This window comes from Cavia porcellus, unplaced genomic scaffold (genome assembly GCF_034190915.1).
Source record: "Cavia porcellus strain 051 isolate PalLab524CR breed Dunkin Hartley unplaced genomic scaffold, mCavPor4.1 scaffold_18, whole genome shotgun sequence".
In the NCBI taxonomy this organism is placed as follows: domain Eukaryota; kingdom Metazoa; phylum Chordata; class Mammalia; order Rodentia; family Caviidae; genus Cavia; species Cavia porcellus.
Window position 1 is genome coordinate 20,255,151 of NW_026947501.1, and position 16,053 is coordinate 20,271,203.

A 16,053-nucleotide genomic window follows, 5' to 3' on the forward strand; every position below is an offset into this window, starting at 1 on the left:
GCTGTGTCTGCACCTCCCACCCCGCTCCATGAGCTCAGTACCATCTTCACTCTTCACTAAGAACAGCTTTGAGCTGACTCAAACTCAGCGAAGTTTTAGGTCTGCTGGAGATTTCCTTTGTTCACGGGTATCTGGGAATGGAGAGGACATTTTTTGTTTTGTTTTGTTTTTTGAGACAGGATCTTGCTATGTAGTTCAGACTGGCCTTGAACTCATTGAGTAGCCCATGTGGGCCTCAAACTGGTGGCAATCCTACTGCCTCTGCCTCCTGAGTGCTGAGAGTACAGGTGTGTACCACCACGCCTGGCTTGGAGAGCACATTTTGACAAGTGTCCTTTCACTGGTGGTAATGAAATTGTCTATGTCCTTTGGATTTATTATTTTAGGGCCTGGGAATATTCATTTGTAATAAGCAAGTAGCAAATTTATTAGGAAAGCCTGAGATGGACATCCAGACATCCCTCCTCATGATGTGCCTTTACTTTGGGGCTCCTCCTATGTACTTTGGCAGGCTTTGAACGTGGGGACCAGACACTAAATGTTCTCTTTCTGTCCAAAGCCTCCCCCCCTTTTTTAATCGGTCCCGGGGACCAAACTGCTTGCAAGGCAGGTGCTTATGCCGCTGAGCTAAATCCCCAGCCCCTCAAAGCCCCTTTTTGCCACCACCCTCTTGCCATGGAACCAGGACTTTTTGGTGGGCTGGGATTTTGCAGGGTAATTTTTTCTAGGATGAATCTATTAGGCTTCTAGGATGCTTTAATTGGGGCAGTGTAACTGTAGGATGCCACTAGGGCCCTGGCAAGGGTGTGTTATAAATCAGATTATTATGCCGAGGCATTTATATGCTCTAAATCCTTTGTATAGCAATGAGATATTCATCCTCAAGGCCATAGTTACTATTTTCGGTCAGGCTCTCTTGTAAAACCGGATCTTTTTATTGTGAAGCTGTTTTCAGTTAGAGAAGTACATAAAATCCTTTGAAAGACAGAATTTCAATTTTGTGGTTTCTATCTTATATAGTTTAGTGGCAAAATCATTGCATATATATATATATATATATATATATATATTTTTTTTTTTTTTTTTTTTTTAAAGCCTAGTACCAGTAAAAATTGTGCTTCTGAAGCAGGATACCTTAAAAGAGGAGGACTCCAAAACCTGGGTGGAATTTGACCGAATGTACAATCTTCCCCCTGATCAATGATAGTAATCTTTAGCTCTGGGGAGACAGGTTCTCTCTGGGTGTTCATTGTTTCTTGGGTGTTGCAGGTCCCTGGGGAATATTTGGTGCTGTGTCTAGTGAGAGGCAGTCATGGTGAGGAAGGACACAGGCTGTGTGGCCACAGAGGGACTCGGAACACGCAGGTGTGCTCTGGCCGGCCTGGAGAGTGACAGACAGCCCGCCCCGCTGGCACAATGCGAGGCCCCCCAGCGGCCTGGCTACCCTGTTTAGAGGCTGGGGAGCAGCAATGTTGAGTGAATTGTTTTGTTGGTTTGTGATGTGCACACATAACTGGAACTAGGCAAGACTGAAAACCACATGCACATTTGGTGGATTCATTCCTGGCTTACTATTCTTTTCCTACTTCTATCTTCTCTGTATACTTTCCTTTGAAAGTTTTGAATTCATTAATATATATGGTACACTAGGTAAAATTACTCTGAGTTTAGGGCAGCATCTTTCCTTCTCATAGGTGGAGAGGGGCAAGCGTACTGCACTGGGATTGGACGTGAGCTCTGCCTGTTTAGCGAGGATTTTCAAGCAGTGCAATCCTAGGTCCCATCGCCTCTCAGACCAGCCTCCCTCCTCTGAGGTAGTGTAACTTTTGGGAACGCATTTGGGACTGTACTCTGGAACACCATGTTATTCTCCTGGAAACTCATAAGATAAAATTCTCCATGCTTTATAAAAATAAAAATAACAGGGTCAGTGAAGGATCCCAAGATGGACGAAAACTCGCTCCAAAAGCCATCGACTAGGTAGCTTTTGGGGAGATGATGCCCAGAAATCAAAAGGCTGTGGCTGAGTCTCTAAAGTTCTGGAATGAGACCCTCGGCTCAGGTTGGCTGCTCTGGCTGAGAATCCACCAGTGACCAACTGGGCTTACTCTAAGGTCAGTGTGGCCAAGGCAGGCTTGGTGGATGACTTGGAAGCAAAGTTTAATGCCCTGAACGTCCCTGTGCCAGTGGATAAATGCTGATGGATGGATGCTGATGGAAAGGAAGATGTGGAAGGTTGCTCTGAGTTTGTCTCTCTCTCAAAGGCCGGGTTGTACAATATGAGAAACAGCTGGAGAAAATGAGCAGCATAGTTCCATTTGATCAGGTGACCACTGAGGATTTGAATGAAGTCTTCCTAGAAACCAAAATAGTTAAGAAGTATCACTATTGGCCTCACCAGCCAATTGAGAATTTATAAAACTGCGTCTTGGAGAGAGCTCTGGCCCTTAAGTCACAAACTTTGGATGTTAAAAATTAAAAATATTATATAATTCAATAAAAATAAAAATAAGAAACCAGAAAAAAGCCAAACCAACCTCACAGCTCAGGGACATTTTCACATTCCCTAAGGTGAGGATCCAGTGATCAGGGTGCCCCAAACCATCAGCAAACACAGCTCCAACCCACTTTTGTCCCCTCCTCTTTTTTTTCTCCACACCAGGAGGCCCATGCATCCCCCCTTCGAGAGAGTCTGTGCCCTCACACCCTCACTGGGTCCTATGGAGGTGACAGGTAATAGCCAGAAGCTCCTGAGAGTGGAAACTTTGTCCCATGCCTCCGAGGGACACAACAGGCAGATTATGGGACATGGTTTTCATGGCTTTATGATGCATTTTCAAATTAACTCTGGTCTTCTTTGCCATGGATCCTTTGCCACGCCGACTGGCCGTTCATGGTAGTGCCACACATCCCAGCACTCAGGTTGCCTCTGATCTCTGCCTTGCCTTTTTGTTTTTCTTTTTCTTTTTGGAGGTGCTGACACCCAAGGTTCATGGTAGGCAAATGCTGCTGATCTTCCCTGTGTAAATGACCACACCCAATCTTCTATTCGTTCCCCACATTTCTCTTACATGTGGCCCCAGGCACCTCGTTTGCCTTTTTTTCTTCTTAGAGGTACGAGTCCGTCTTTCTCTCCTGTTGAAGCACTTTCTCTCAATCAGAAGACATTAGTGGTATCAGACTAGAACCCTCTCCATTACACAGTCCTGAGGCTCCAGCACCACTGAAAGCCACTGAAAGCTCATCCTGTGGTGGCAGTGAATAGCAAGCACTCGAGAAGGGTTCCATGCTGTCATTGTTGCTCTTTATCATTGTTGTTGTCGTGATAAATGTGTCATGTTGTCAATGTCATGTGAAGTCCTTGAGATCTTCCCTTGTGTCTACCGGGGTACCGAGATCGATGTGTACAGGTGATCATCTGAACCAGGAAAGGATGAAGATGGACCCAGCCTCATCTTCTCTCTGAGCCAGAAGATGCCAGTGGTAGAGTCCCTGCCCTAGTTCTGTGCAAATAACCACAGTACGTTCCTCTTCTCCTTTTCTTAGTCTTCTTTTTGACAGAGCCTTGCTAAATTGCCCAGGTTGACCTTGAATTTGTGATCCACCTGCCTCAGCCTCCCAAGTGCTGGAATGATGGGTGTGCACTAGGATTTAGTTTAGCATATGCTTTAGGAAGCCAATCAGGTGACTTCCGTGGAGCTGCAGTTTCCTGTGGACGAACGGGTGCAGAGGAGGTGTGTAGCAGGAGGAATGAGGGTTTGCAGAAATAGGAGAAATACCCAGCAGCCATCTCCTCTTCCTCTACCCCATCACTTGCTGTTTCCGGAAGCCACGAGCTTTAGGGGAAACAGGACAGAGTTGGAGTCAGAGGCCAGGATTTAGGGTCCCACTTCTGTCACTTGTCAGTGGTGCAAGACAGTGGGGGATTTCACAGTCTTTTGGGGTGCAGTTTCCACATCTGTAAAGCTGGGATAATCTACACTTTGAGGCTTTTGGGAATCCAAGGAGATGGTGTAAATGCTGAGTGACCAACTACAGACACCAGCTGTCACAGTGAGGCCGGCCCCACAGGAACGGCTTTGATATCACTGTTATTTCTTAATCGTTCCTGATTTTTTTGCTTTTCTCGGCCTGTTGATCTGCCCCCCGCTGCTCCCTCTGAGGTTGCCAGGGCAGATCTCTGTTTCATCTGCAACAGAACAGCAGAGGGAGGTAGAGCTCCAGGTTTCCAGCCAAACCTCAGCACGGCTGTCTCCTGGAGTCACTTCCCTCCACACCTTGTAGAGTGGCTCAGGGCTGAAGCAGGGACGTCCCTACCCCCATGCCCAGTTCCCGCCCAGAGCCTCTTCTTCCTGGACCTGATAACACAGAGACTTTTGCAAAGTTAGGTTTGATGGTGGCAGGAGAGTGGGAATCAGACCGGAAGGGGCCGAGAGTGATGGGGAGATGACAGAACAGAGAGAGCCAGGGCAGGCCACTCTGTGAGGGAAAGAGGCAGGGCGGAAGGAGCTAACGGGGAGTGTGGGTCTGGGGGGGAAGCCTTGATAATGTGGGGCGAGCAGGATGGAAGGATCTAGTAGAGATAAAAAGCCCTAGGGCACGGATGGGTAACTGATAATGGAGGAGATTCTGGAGAAAGCAGAAAGGCATGGGAGCTAGTTACCCAAAGCAGGACTGACCCTGGGTAGGAACAGAGGTTCTCTGGACCAGTGGTGAGGTTACAGAAGTCAGTGGATCCTGGAGCACCGTCAGCGCGGTGATTTATTGGTGGGAAGCTGGTAGAGCTCCTTTTGTGTGGATTCTGTTGACCCCATGGAGTAGGAAGCAAGGTTGTTAAGAGGTTGAAGGTGAGATTTATAGGATGGATCAACAACAGATGAAGAATTGGAGGTCTGCAGAAGGAATGATTGAGTCACTGATATCCAGACAGCACTGCATGATTTGCAGATCACTCCTGCATATCGCATTTAATCCTATTTAACCACAAGTGATATTGTTCTCGATCTTTAGGGTAATCAGGTCCAAGTTCGGTGCAAATTATTCTGACATCAATCCCTTCTCAGAAAGATCCTACGGAGTCCACTCAGCACTCTGTCCTAACCAGTTTAGTGGTTCCAGTGCACACAAGGAACATTTGTAAAAACTGACCATCCCATTCTGCAGATGAGGCCTCAGTACATTCCAAAGAGTAATGATTATGCAAAACACGCTCTTTGAGCATAGTGCTGTAAAACTAAAACTTGCTTAGGAAAATCTTATCTTTCTGCAAACTAATATGACTAAGAAACTGGTTAAAGGAGAAGGTTACTGATTACATTCCTAAGGAATCTAAGCAAAATTAATAAACATTAAAAAGTAATAAATAATAATAAGAATGCTCTCTATTCAAATAACTATGTTACAAGTAAAATAATTGTCAGAAAAAAATCTTGCTTTAAATCTGTTTTTCAGGAAAAAAAAGTGTCAACATCAAATGAATTAAGAATTTGGAAATTGGAAAACAGCAACACAACAATTTACATAAGTAAGAAGGAAAGAAATAATAAATAGAAAGGGATAAGAACAGAGAAAAAATACAAACAGTAGAGAAGATTGGCAACCAAATAAAATCAACCAAGTTGACTTTATTTTTAAAGTACAAATAACACGAACCATCCTGGTAATATTTAATAGTTAATGAAAATGTGCACAGTAAAGATTAATTAGGAAAAATATTGAATAAACAAAATACATACTGAAAAGGAAGAAGCTACTACAGACAAATATAAAAATGATAACAAATATTTGAATAACTATCCTATTAAACTTGGGATGCTTACATGAATTAAAATATTTAGAGAATGCTGTGAAATTCCTATATTGGTGAAAGGAAGAAACAAAACTTGAATAAAAACCCAAACACTTAAGACATTGAAATAGTAATCAAAGCCTTCCACTCAAAAAAAAAAAAAAGATAATTAAAAAAACCCCCAAAACAAACCCAAAAAACACCTGGCCCAGACAATTTTACAAATAGAAAATTGAAAAATTAGTTCAATGTGGTGGCACACATCTGTAATCTCAGCACTCAGGAGGCTGAGGCAGGAAGATCACTGTAAATTCAAGGCCTACCTGGGCTATATAGCCAGACCCTGTCTCAAAAAACAAAACAAAACAAAAAACAAAAAAAGGAAAAATTAAAACTGCCCTTCTCATTTTGAAGATGAACATACTCTTTAATCTAGAACTGAATAAATATAAAAGAATTATTGAATTCTTGTGCTTATAGTCACAGACACAAAAACCCTAAATAAAACTGAAATAGCTTATTAAGTGTTAGTACCAGAAGTGTTAACGTATTGTCACTGAGTAATTTTTTTTTTTTTTTTTTGAGATGGGTCTCACTATGCAGCTCATACTGGCCTTGAACTCACTTTGTAGCTCAGGCTGGCCTTGACCCTGATCGATCCTCCTGCCTCAGCCTCCCCAGTGTTGGGATTACAGGCCTGAGCCACCAGGCCCAGCATCACTCAGTAATCTTATTCAGAAGCAAAAGGATGTTTCAACACAATAGTACAATTTATCACATTAATAGCCCCAAAGAGAAAAAGTCATATAGCTATTTTAGTAACTGTAGGAAGACATTTAATAAAATTCTACATTTCATTATGCTGAAAAAACTGAAGCACAAATTACAGTTAGAGAAAGACACTCTACTTAAGATCAGTGATGGGACAAGTGTCCCCAGTACCACTCACTATTGTAGGTGGTATCATGGTGGTATCACTATGGTGGGCTTCCGAGCCAACACCATAAATAAAGGAAAGAAATACATGTGGATTAGAGGGGAAAGGAATGAAACTCCCATTAGACTAAGATGATAATATGATCGTCTTCATAGCAAAAACAGATCCAACTACTAGCGTTAAGCATGGTTACCAGACACAAAATCAACTTGCAAATGTTTAAATTTCTCAGTACCAGCAAAAGCAAATTAGAAAGTATATTTAAAAACAGACTAATATTTATATCAGCAATGAATCTATAACCTATATAGGGATTAACTGAAATAAAAGAATTATTAAAAACTTTAAAAACTGCAAAAGAAAACCTGGACTAATGTTTACGTACCCGTGTATGTAAAATTATGTTGATTTTCCTTAAATGAACTTATAAAGTCAGGGGAATCCCAGCAAAATCCCAATAGCTCTTTGTAAAAGAAACTTGATAGATGTATTTGAAAAACTGTGTGGAAGATTAAGGGTTCATCAAGGACTGACTCATCTGAAAGAGGGGAAGAAGAGAGGGAAGGTGCCCCATCAAATATTAAGGTGTATTAAGATGATAGGGGGCGAAATTCAGCTTTGGGGTGTGAGATAGAGACGAACAGGCAGCATGCTGGAACGGACAGCCCGCTGGCAGCCCGCTGGCAGCCCACATGCACAAGCAATTTAACAAGTGATACAAATGACCTACTAAGATAATTGGATCCCATGACGGATTTTGTTCCAAAGATGAAGGCAACATCATTTCACTTCCCCCACATGTTTCTTATGCAACGATTTTGACCTTGCTCTAAGGACACTAAGAAGTGGGGACACGGTTTCCTTGTCTGGCTCTGGACAGGTTGGCAGCAGCAGCAGGGGTCGTGCTGGGCTCTGAGGCAGTGTGTCCCTGAGACAGCCTTCTCAGGCGAGTAGAGAGGCTATGGTAGGTCTTTGCCTTCTTCCCGTGGAGCTGGGCCATCAGAAATGTGCTGAGGTCCAAGTGGAGGTGAGCACCTGGCCTTCAGTCTTAGCTGAGCTCCCAGCTGACAGACAGCACCATGTCGCCAGCCACCTACTGAGCGCCCTGAAATGGACCCTGCGGCCCCACATCGGCTGGAGTTGCATGGCACAAAGATGGGCCCTCCTTGCGGATCCCTGCGGACTCTGCAGCTCTGTGAGCAAAGTCCTTGTGTGTTGGTTTCAGCCACTCCACTTGGGAGTGTGCCTTTGTGCTCTGGTTTGGTGCAGCATGCCCATATGTTCACTTTAAACATCAAGGACAGTTCAGGGGATTCTGCAGGAGATCTCTGTAACACATGGGTGCAGGAATATCAGCAAAACCCCCACGGTCAAGGAAGCCATAAATGAAAACAGTTGATGAATTTTGATTAAATAATAGCTACAGGTTTTACCCAGTAAGGAATCCATAAGGTTAATGGACGATAGAGACTGCCGCCCTTCCAGGGGGAGAACCACCAGCGGCTCCTGAGGTCCGCGCCATGTTGGAAGTTAGGAAGCTGGGAAACCAAGCAACCAGCCTGCCTCCCTGCTAAGCAATAGTGAACCTACTCTGATGCTGATGCACGGCCTAGAGTCAAACATCCCACTTCCCCTACCTTTCTTCTCCTGTCCCCCGTTAGCAAATGGGAACCAGAAATCTGAGCATCTCCTGGGAGGTCAACATAGCAAATAAGGGGGACTTCCTTCTACCATCTCTTTGAAGGCAAATATTTTTATTACTGTTTTGCTTTATTCTGATTAATGGTACTGCTCTATTCAATATTCTGCTTTGATAAGTTCTATAATGTATTTCATTTTATTTTGATATATGTGATTGAAAGAACAACTATTGTAAAGATAACAAAATATCCTGTGATACCAATACTGTTATCCCGGTAACCTGCTGTGAAGTTCTGTACCAATTTCACTGTACGATCTTAGTTGGCTTTATTCTGTCTTGTTCTGTTGTATTTTACTACTTTAAAAAAAAAAAAAGAAAGTTAATGGATGATAGTTTGGGAAAAGTATTTGTAAAGTATCATATTCTAAGGGACTAACATTTAGGGCTGTGGATTCAATACCTAATACCAGAAACAAACAAACAAACAAACAAACAAACAAACAAGCATAGATCTGCCATGTGGCCTACCTAACCCACTCCTGGGATATATATCCAAAGGAAATGAAATTAGCACACAAAAGAGATACTTGCATGGGTATGTTTATTATACTGTTCACAATAGCTAGGGCATCATCGGGTCAGCATAGCTGTCCATCAGTAGATGGATGAATACAGAACATGTGGTATGTGTACACAATGGAGTATTATTCAGTCATAAAGAAGAAGGGTGTCCTGTCTTTACAGCAATAGGGATGAAAATAAAGGGCATTGTGTTGAGTGAAGAAAGCCAGACAAAGACAAGTTCTGTATCTTGTTTCTCCTCTGTGGATGCTAAAAGAGCTGACCTGAGAAGTGGAGCTGTTTTACTAGGGGCTGGGAAGGGTGGTAATGACGGAAAAATACGTGGTTGCATTTGATCAAGGCACACTGTACCCTTACGTATCCTACTTAGACCTATTGATATGTGCAATGAAAATAATCGTAATACAAAACAAAGAAACTACGAGCACATACTGTTTCTGTACATTGAATTAAATGTACACAAGACAATGGAAAGACATACATGCAAATACAATAAAAGGGACACAGGGAGAAAAAAGTGGGCCAGACAATGGAAGATAAAGGGAATTCTAACTGTGACAGGAGGGTTGAGTATGCATCTGAACTGTCACATCCATGAAGTGAAGAATTTGTTTAAATCAACTGTTACTTCTGAAACACAAACTGCTGCCTACTAAATACTCCAGGTCCTCTGATTAAGTGTTTGTCACTTAATGCCTGCTGCCCTTACTCTGTTTGAAGATACTTCCATTCTGTGGGAAGGCGTAGGCTTTTAGGGTTGGGAGAGAGCCTCCTGTTGATACCCATCCCTTGTCCCACTGAAGAGCATACAAGAGAAGCCGTGTATGCTTTGTGTCCGCGGGACAATTTAGCTAGGTGGGGAGAAAACATACCCAAGAAACAATTTAGCAGCGACACAAGACAGGATGCAATTAAGTGTTAAATTGCATGGGGAGCAAGTCTGCAAATCGGCGGAGGAAAAGGTACTCGAAAGAACAAGATGTCTGTTCAAGATAAAAGTAGGTATATAGAATTTATTGACTTCAGAAGAATTTGTTGAAATGAAGCCACGGCAGCAGGATTTCCCCGGGCCCCTCCACTTGCTGTCCCTGGCCAGGAGCCATGGTTTTCCAACTGTGCGGGCAGGAAGCTCGAGGTGCCCCGACCTGCCTGGGGCAGAGGAGGCCGACAGGGAGGGGAGCTCTGAGCGCCCTCCACCTCCTTTGGGCTATGTTTATACACAGGGCTCAGGAGTAAGATTTTCCCAGAGAACAAATTTCTGTGCTTAAAGTTTGAAAGTAAGAGGCCTATGGAATAGAGTCCTGACCCCTCAGTGGGTGTCCTGGGTCTTCCCTTTTTTTTTTATCGGTACCGGGGATTGAACTCATGACTGCCTGCTTGCAAGGCAGGCACTTATGCCGCTGAGCTAAATCCCCAACCCCCGGGTTTTCCCTTTCTGACCTGGTTCTCTAATTTCTTGGTCCCAGACACTGCAAATTTCTGAACAATCCCTGGGCCTCGTATTACTGTCTGCTGAATGAATGCTTGATCTCCAACATGGGTTATGTTGTGTGTTGACTGAACACAGGAACTAGGATTGGTTTTTCCACCTGTGATGCAGCATAGAAAATGGACAAGAATGTCTGAAAATTGATTGACAGCTCCCTGTGTAAGTTACGTATGTCCAGGTATTGGGGATATTTAAAAAGCCCTGAGTCATGGGCTTCTTGTAGTGTGGTGGAACCAGCTTGTATCACCTTGTGAGTGCCAACCACACTCTGTTACTTCGATCCCCTTGGGGTCTTGAAATTGGCCAGGGTGAAGGTATTTGCATTTTGGAAGTTAGAAAACATTTTAACTCAGAACTTCCCCCCTCACTTTGAGCTGGTGGTTAAATATTTACCAGCACACCGCTGCAGCTGTCAGGCTGACCTCTTTTAGTAGTATCCAAATGCTGAGAGTTTGAAGCTCAAGATAAAAAGGGCAGAAACATGGGAGAGAAATTTACCTTGATGATGAAGTTTTATTTTTAATAGGATAAAGAGTGGCTCTTGGTTTGGGGGCTTTTTTAATTTTTCAAAGATCAATCTAATTTTAACCTGTTTTGATATCAAATGTTCTAGGAAAATACAGTAAATGCATTAGGTCTGATAAAAATATGGTGAATATGTAAATTCAAAAAATGTGCCACAGTAAGACCCACATTGCCGTGACTCCTGCTTGTAATATTCCTTCTTCCCTCAAACACACGAATGCCCTCATTCTTGCCACTTTCTGAAGCAGTCCTGGGGTCCTCTTTTGTGTCTTTAGCTGTGCTCTCCTGGATGCCTCTGGGTTCTGAATGGATTCAAAGCATCTACCTCTCATGGTCATTTTGACTTTGAGGAAGAGTCGGAAGATATGGAGTCCCGGATCTAGTGAATAAGACGGGCGACACAGATGGGATCTTTGAACGAGCCTGCCTCTCTGTGGAGTGGCACTCGGCAGCAGCATTCACTGTGTTTTTGATCATGTGTTGTAAAGACCCTTGTACAATGATTTATGTTTAAATGGGGGATGGAGAGAGAGAGAGAGAGAGAGAGAGAGAGAGAGAGAGAGAGAGAGAGAGAGAAGAAAGGAGAGAGAGGAAGGGAAATTATGCTGCATACATTTCTTTCTTTCTTTCTTTCTTTCTTTCTTTCTTTCTTTCTTTCTTTCTTTCTGGCAGGATCTCACTATGTTGTTCCATTCTGAACAGGAGGCAGCTGGTGTGGTTGGAATAATTATTATTAAAGGCCTATAATCCCAGATACTCAGGAGGCTGTGACAGGAGAGGATTCCAAGTTCAAGTCCAACTTGGGCAACTCAGTGAGACCCCATCTCAAAACAAAAAGTAGGAAGTGCTGGGGCAGGCCTGGCAGACCCGTCAGTGGCAGGACATTCATCTCGGGTGTGCACGGCTTCGGGTCTGATTCCAAATCAACAACCCAACATATTTTGGCCGGTTATTTCTGTTTCATTCACTTTTGTGTTTTGCATTTGATCTTTTTTTGCTGTGCATCAGCTTATTGTCTTTCCACCAGGATAGCACGGGGACAAGGGACAGAAGTATGTTTTTAAAGGAATATGGAAAACACAGCTCACCTCCTGGAGGGTGACGGTTACGAGCTCTCTGTGCCTCTTTGGGGTTACCTTGAGACTGTACTTTCAGTGATAGCTGATTTTCAATAAAGAGATGATCTTGTAAAATTGAAACGAATTTGGAAGTGAGTCAACTAAAGTTTCACACAGTGATGTTGTAGAAGTTTGCTATTGTCAGTGGCCAGCTCCGATTAACACAAAGAATGTGCGTTCAGATGGCTTCGAAGAGCAAGTGTCTTTTTTGTGACTCTTACTGATGTGGAATGACAAACTCTTGTGGAAAATATAGACTTTGGAGCCACTGGAAGATAATTATGTATGTTTTGTTTGTTTTTATAGAACAGATGCAAGACAAAGAACATAGTATGAGATACTGGAATGCAATTTTGAAACATATGTTTCCAAAATTATGGAAACGTTCTGGATGATAAATAAATCCTGTCAGCCTCAGAGGATGCAGGCTGCTAGGCTGAGAGAAAGGCGGGTGCTGAATGAGGAAGAACATGGTTTAAGTAAGGCTGAATAGTAAGCACATCAAAGCCATTAAAGCATAAACCCCCAGATTTAAAAACGTGAGAGGCGAAAGATTATGTAGTGTGGCCTGGCGGCTTTATAGAGCATGTTTCAAATGAGGAATAGAACAAAAGAATGTGCAATTGAAGCTCTTGAAGAGATTTATTTCAGAAGAGAGGAAAACATTTTGCTCTGATACCAATTAACCAGGAAAAAGCACCACGTCATAAATGCCAATATTAAAAATGTAAATCCCACACCCAAGGGTCTATTGAAGACAGGTCCCAGTGCTTTGAAGATGGCATGCATGGGGGGAGGGTGGAAGAGAGATTTCTGCCTGTTAGCTTACCTGCATAGCTCTGTCTGCTGGGGGAGATTCTTCTCGGGGATGTTGGCTTTTTATCTGGGGTGGTTTGGCCTCTTGAACTACAATGTAGGATTTCTCTCATTCTAGAGAACTCATTATGGGAACTCAGGAAGCTCTTCTTAATGAAACAGTGTTACCTGTAGTAGCTTGGAGTTGCCCAGGGTTTTCTGTAGTGTCCTGTGTAGCATAGTTCGCATCAGAACATGTAGCAGTATTTACAAACTGCAGAGTGAAAAGTAGCAAGTGTGATGCGTCCCACTTTCATGCCTTTAAAAGTCTGCTCACACCCATTAACTTGGTCATTCCTCACTATAATTCTGTGGTAAGGGAAAGGTGCCCAGAACCATAATGTTCGGAGCTTGGGATGGTGCATAGCACAGCACTTTCATAGTGAAAAAGAGGCCCAGGGAAATTGAGAGATTTTTCTATCCATTAGCCTTCCAGGGAAACTGAGGAAGGAACGAGCTGAACTTTTCAGTCACTACGAGCATGATGCACTGAATTCGGAATTTCTCTATTTGTACTAAGGCAACCCAGTCTTCTGAAAAAAGAAATGCGCTAAAAAGTCAAACAAAGAGTGTTGTCTGAAATAGAGATGTCTGTTGGCACAAAAATATTCACCTCTTGTCACTGAACTAGGATAATAAATCTCTTTATCTTTTGTATTTTGGTGCATTGAAACATTATCTTTTATGATCATAGGTGTTACTTCATTATTTAAAGCATACTTGTTATTGCAGGAAAGACAAGCTCGCATTTGATTTATAATGGAACGATTGTGCTTTGAGTTAAATGAAAGTTCAAAGGAAAATGAATTCTAAATAAGAATAATTGAAGAGATTCAAGGTTCATTTGAGTTTATATTCATCAAGGCAATTGTCTCCAGAAATCCTCTTATTTAAAGCAACAGGACAGATCGTAACTTACAAACTTTGCCGTTATGATATCACTTTCTTCTATATATCATAATCAGAAATGCTAAGCCTCAGCAGTAATTTATACAAAACGTATTGTTACAGAGTTATAAATGTCATTAAGTGGTAGACTTATGCTTCAGTGTCATGCAAGTTGAAGCTTGGATTTAAAAAAATTACCCATAATGCAAGTATTCTATAAAAATATTTTTAGCTCTTCCTCCTCCAGAGCATCCTCCTATTAAAAGTTCAGTTTCATTTTACACCTGTACTCTGCTGTGGGAAGTGCAACCTTTATTTCTCCTTCATGTTTTTAAAGTCACCTTCTTGATTCTGGTAGAACATAACTCAAACAACTGAAAATGTTACGAATGGATTTACAGTCCCTCTGGCTGCTCTCTGTCTGGGATGGGTAGAAAAGTGGAGGTGGAGATAACTTTTCCTGCCATCGAGGGACATCTAGAGAGAAGAGGCGATTAATTGTAACATGCCAACTAGTTTTGATTATTCAGAGCCTGGTGATGGAATTCATGGATCGCTTAGGTCGCTGGTTTTCTGTTGTGGCTAACTTGGGCTCAGTGGCACTTCTGGTGATCAAGTGGGTCTTACGATGGTGGGTCCCCAAGAGACAAAGGACAGGTTCATTTTGAGCACCTACTCTGTGCAGACTCGGGGAGGATTTTTAATAAAGAAAACATATATTGTTTCATTGGTCTTTGTAATACGTGTACATGAAAAGTACTATTGCTGGGGGTTTAGCTCAGTGGTGTGCCTGCTTGGCAAATGCAAGGTTGTGAGTTCAGTCCCCGGTAAGTCCCCAAACAGTGCTCCTATCTTATTTTATAGATGACAAAAACTTAGTACATTTCATTTATTTCTCAAATCTTTATTGAGTGTATATATCCTTTGTGCTAGACCTTGGGATAAAATGGAGAATGAAAGAAATTAGTCCCAGCCCTCTTTGAGCTTAGCTTACAGAAAAAATAGAAGAAATTAAACAAATCATCCCCCATATAAAATAAAAATTAATAACTATGATGCATGTTATTAATACAAATTATAAGGGATTACTGGACTAGCGATTGGTAAACAGGAATCTTTTATTTTGGGGGGGTCTGAGCAGGCATCCCTGAAGGAATGTCCTTGAATTGACAGAGAAAAGATGGCGTTATCAAAGGTAGCATAATTAGCCAAGGGCATATTTGTGATTCAAACTGGGTCGACCTGATGCCAAATTCTGTCTGGTCTGCGTCACTGTACCGGAGCCTCTCAGATCCGACCTTTAACTCCCGGCCACCAGCCACATTCCACTAATTTCTGTAGAATCTGTGTGCACAAGGGTTGTTGGCAGTGAATCTGAGGCTGCCAAGGCCCGTTTGGTTTCTCAACAAGTAGACCAGCAACACGAAGCAGCCCCATTCTCTGCTCATTCTTCCCAATTTCTTTGTAGTTCTGTCTAAACTGCATTTGGGCCCTGGCTGTTTGGGTTTCTTTTGGCACTTTTCCCAATTTGGATAGAGGCCACCTTCCAGCACCTGGGAGGGGGCTGATTAATGACCAGCCCAAGCCAGAGGTCAGCGGCGTTGCCTGGGTCTCTCTCTGTCAAATTCCCCAGTGCCTGCCTCCTTGTCTACCTCCTCTGGCTTAACCCTGCCTCCCCGAGCTCCACTACCTCGGGAGATTGGCTACCTGCCTGAAAGACTCCCTGACCTGCGGCGGGTCTGTGGCAGGGAGTCCTGTTAGCAGCTGTGGGAGGGTGGTTGGAGTCCGACCAGAACATTCCCTGCCTGCTCTTCCACCCACTCTGTGTCTGTGGGGTGAGATGCACGCTCGAACGTGGCTGCCACCAGAGCTGAGCCTTCCACCCGGGCACAGGGGTGGCAGAGAGGGAAGGGAAGGACAAGCTGGGAAATGAATCATTTTCCTGGAGCTCTTGCTGCAAGATTTTTATCCCCAAAGAAACAAGAGAACCTGGGGGACTCTTGAAAGTCACCCACCTCTCCAAAAACACACAATAAAACCAAAATTCAAATTAGAAACTCTGTAGAAATCCTCCTTAAGCTTAGACTTCCACATTTGTGTTTTACTGTTAAGCAACATTGTCTTCCTAATCCAGATCTTTTGTTGAAATGTGAACAGTCCAGAGAGAAGGTAAGTTTACAGTCTCAGCCACCTGGCTGTGAACAAATTTATCCCATCGCTTGTCTGTAC

General features: G+C 43.1%; 1 pseudogene; it reads left to right on the forward strand.

Moving 5' to 3' along the window:
- The first annotated feature begins 1,899 nt into the window (after positions 1-1,899).
- Positions 1,900-2,419, forward strand: LOC100723537 (ATP synthase subunit d, mitochondrial-like; annotated as a pseudogene).
- The last annotated feature ends 13,634 nt before the right edge of the window (positions 2,420-16,053 follow it).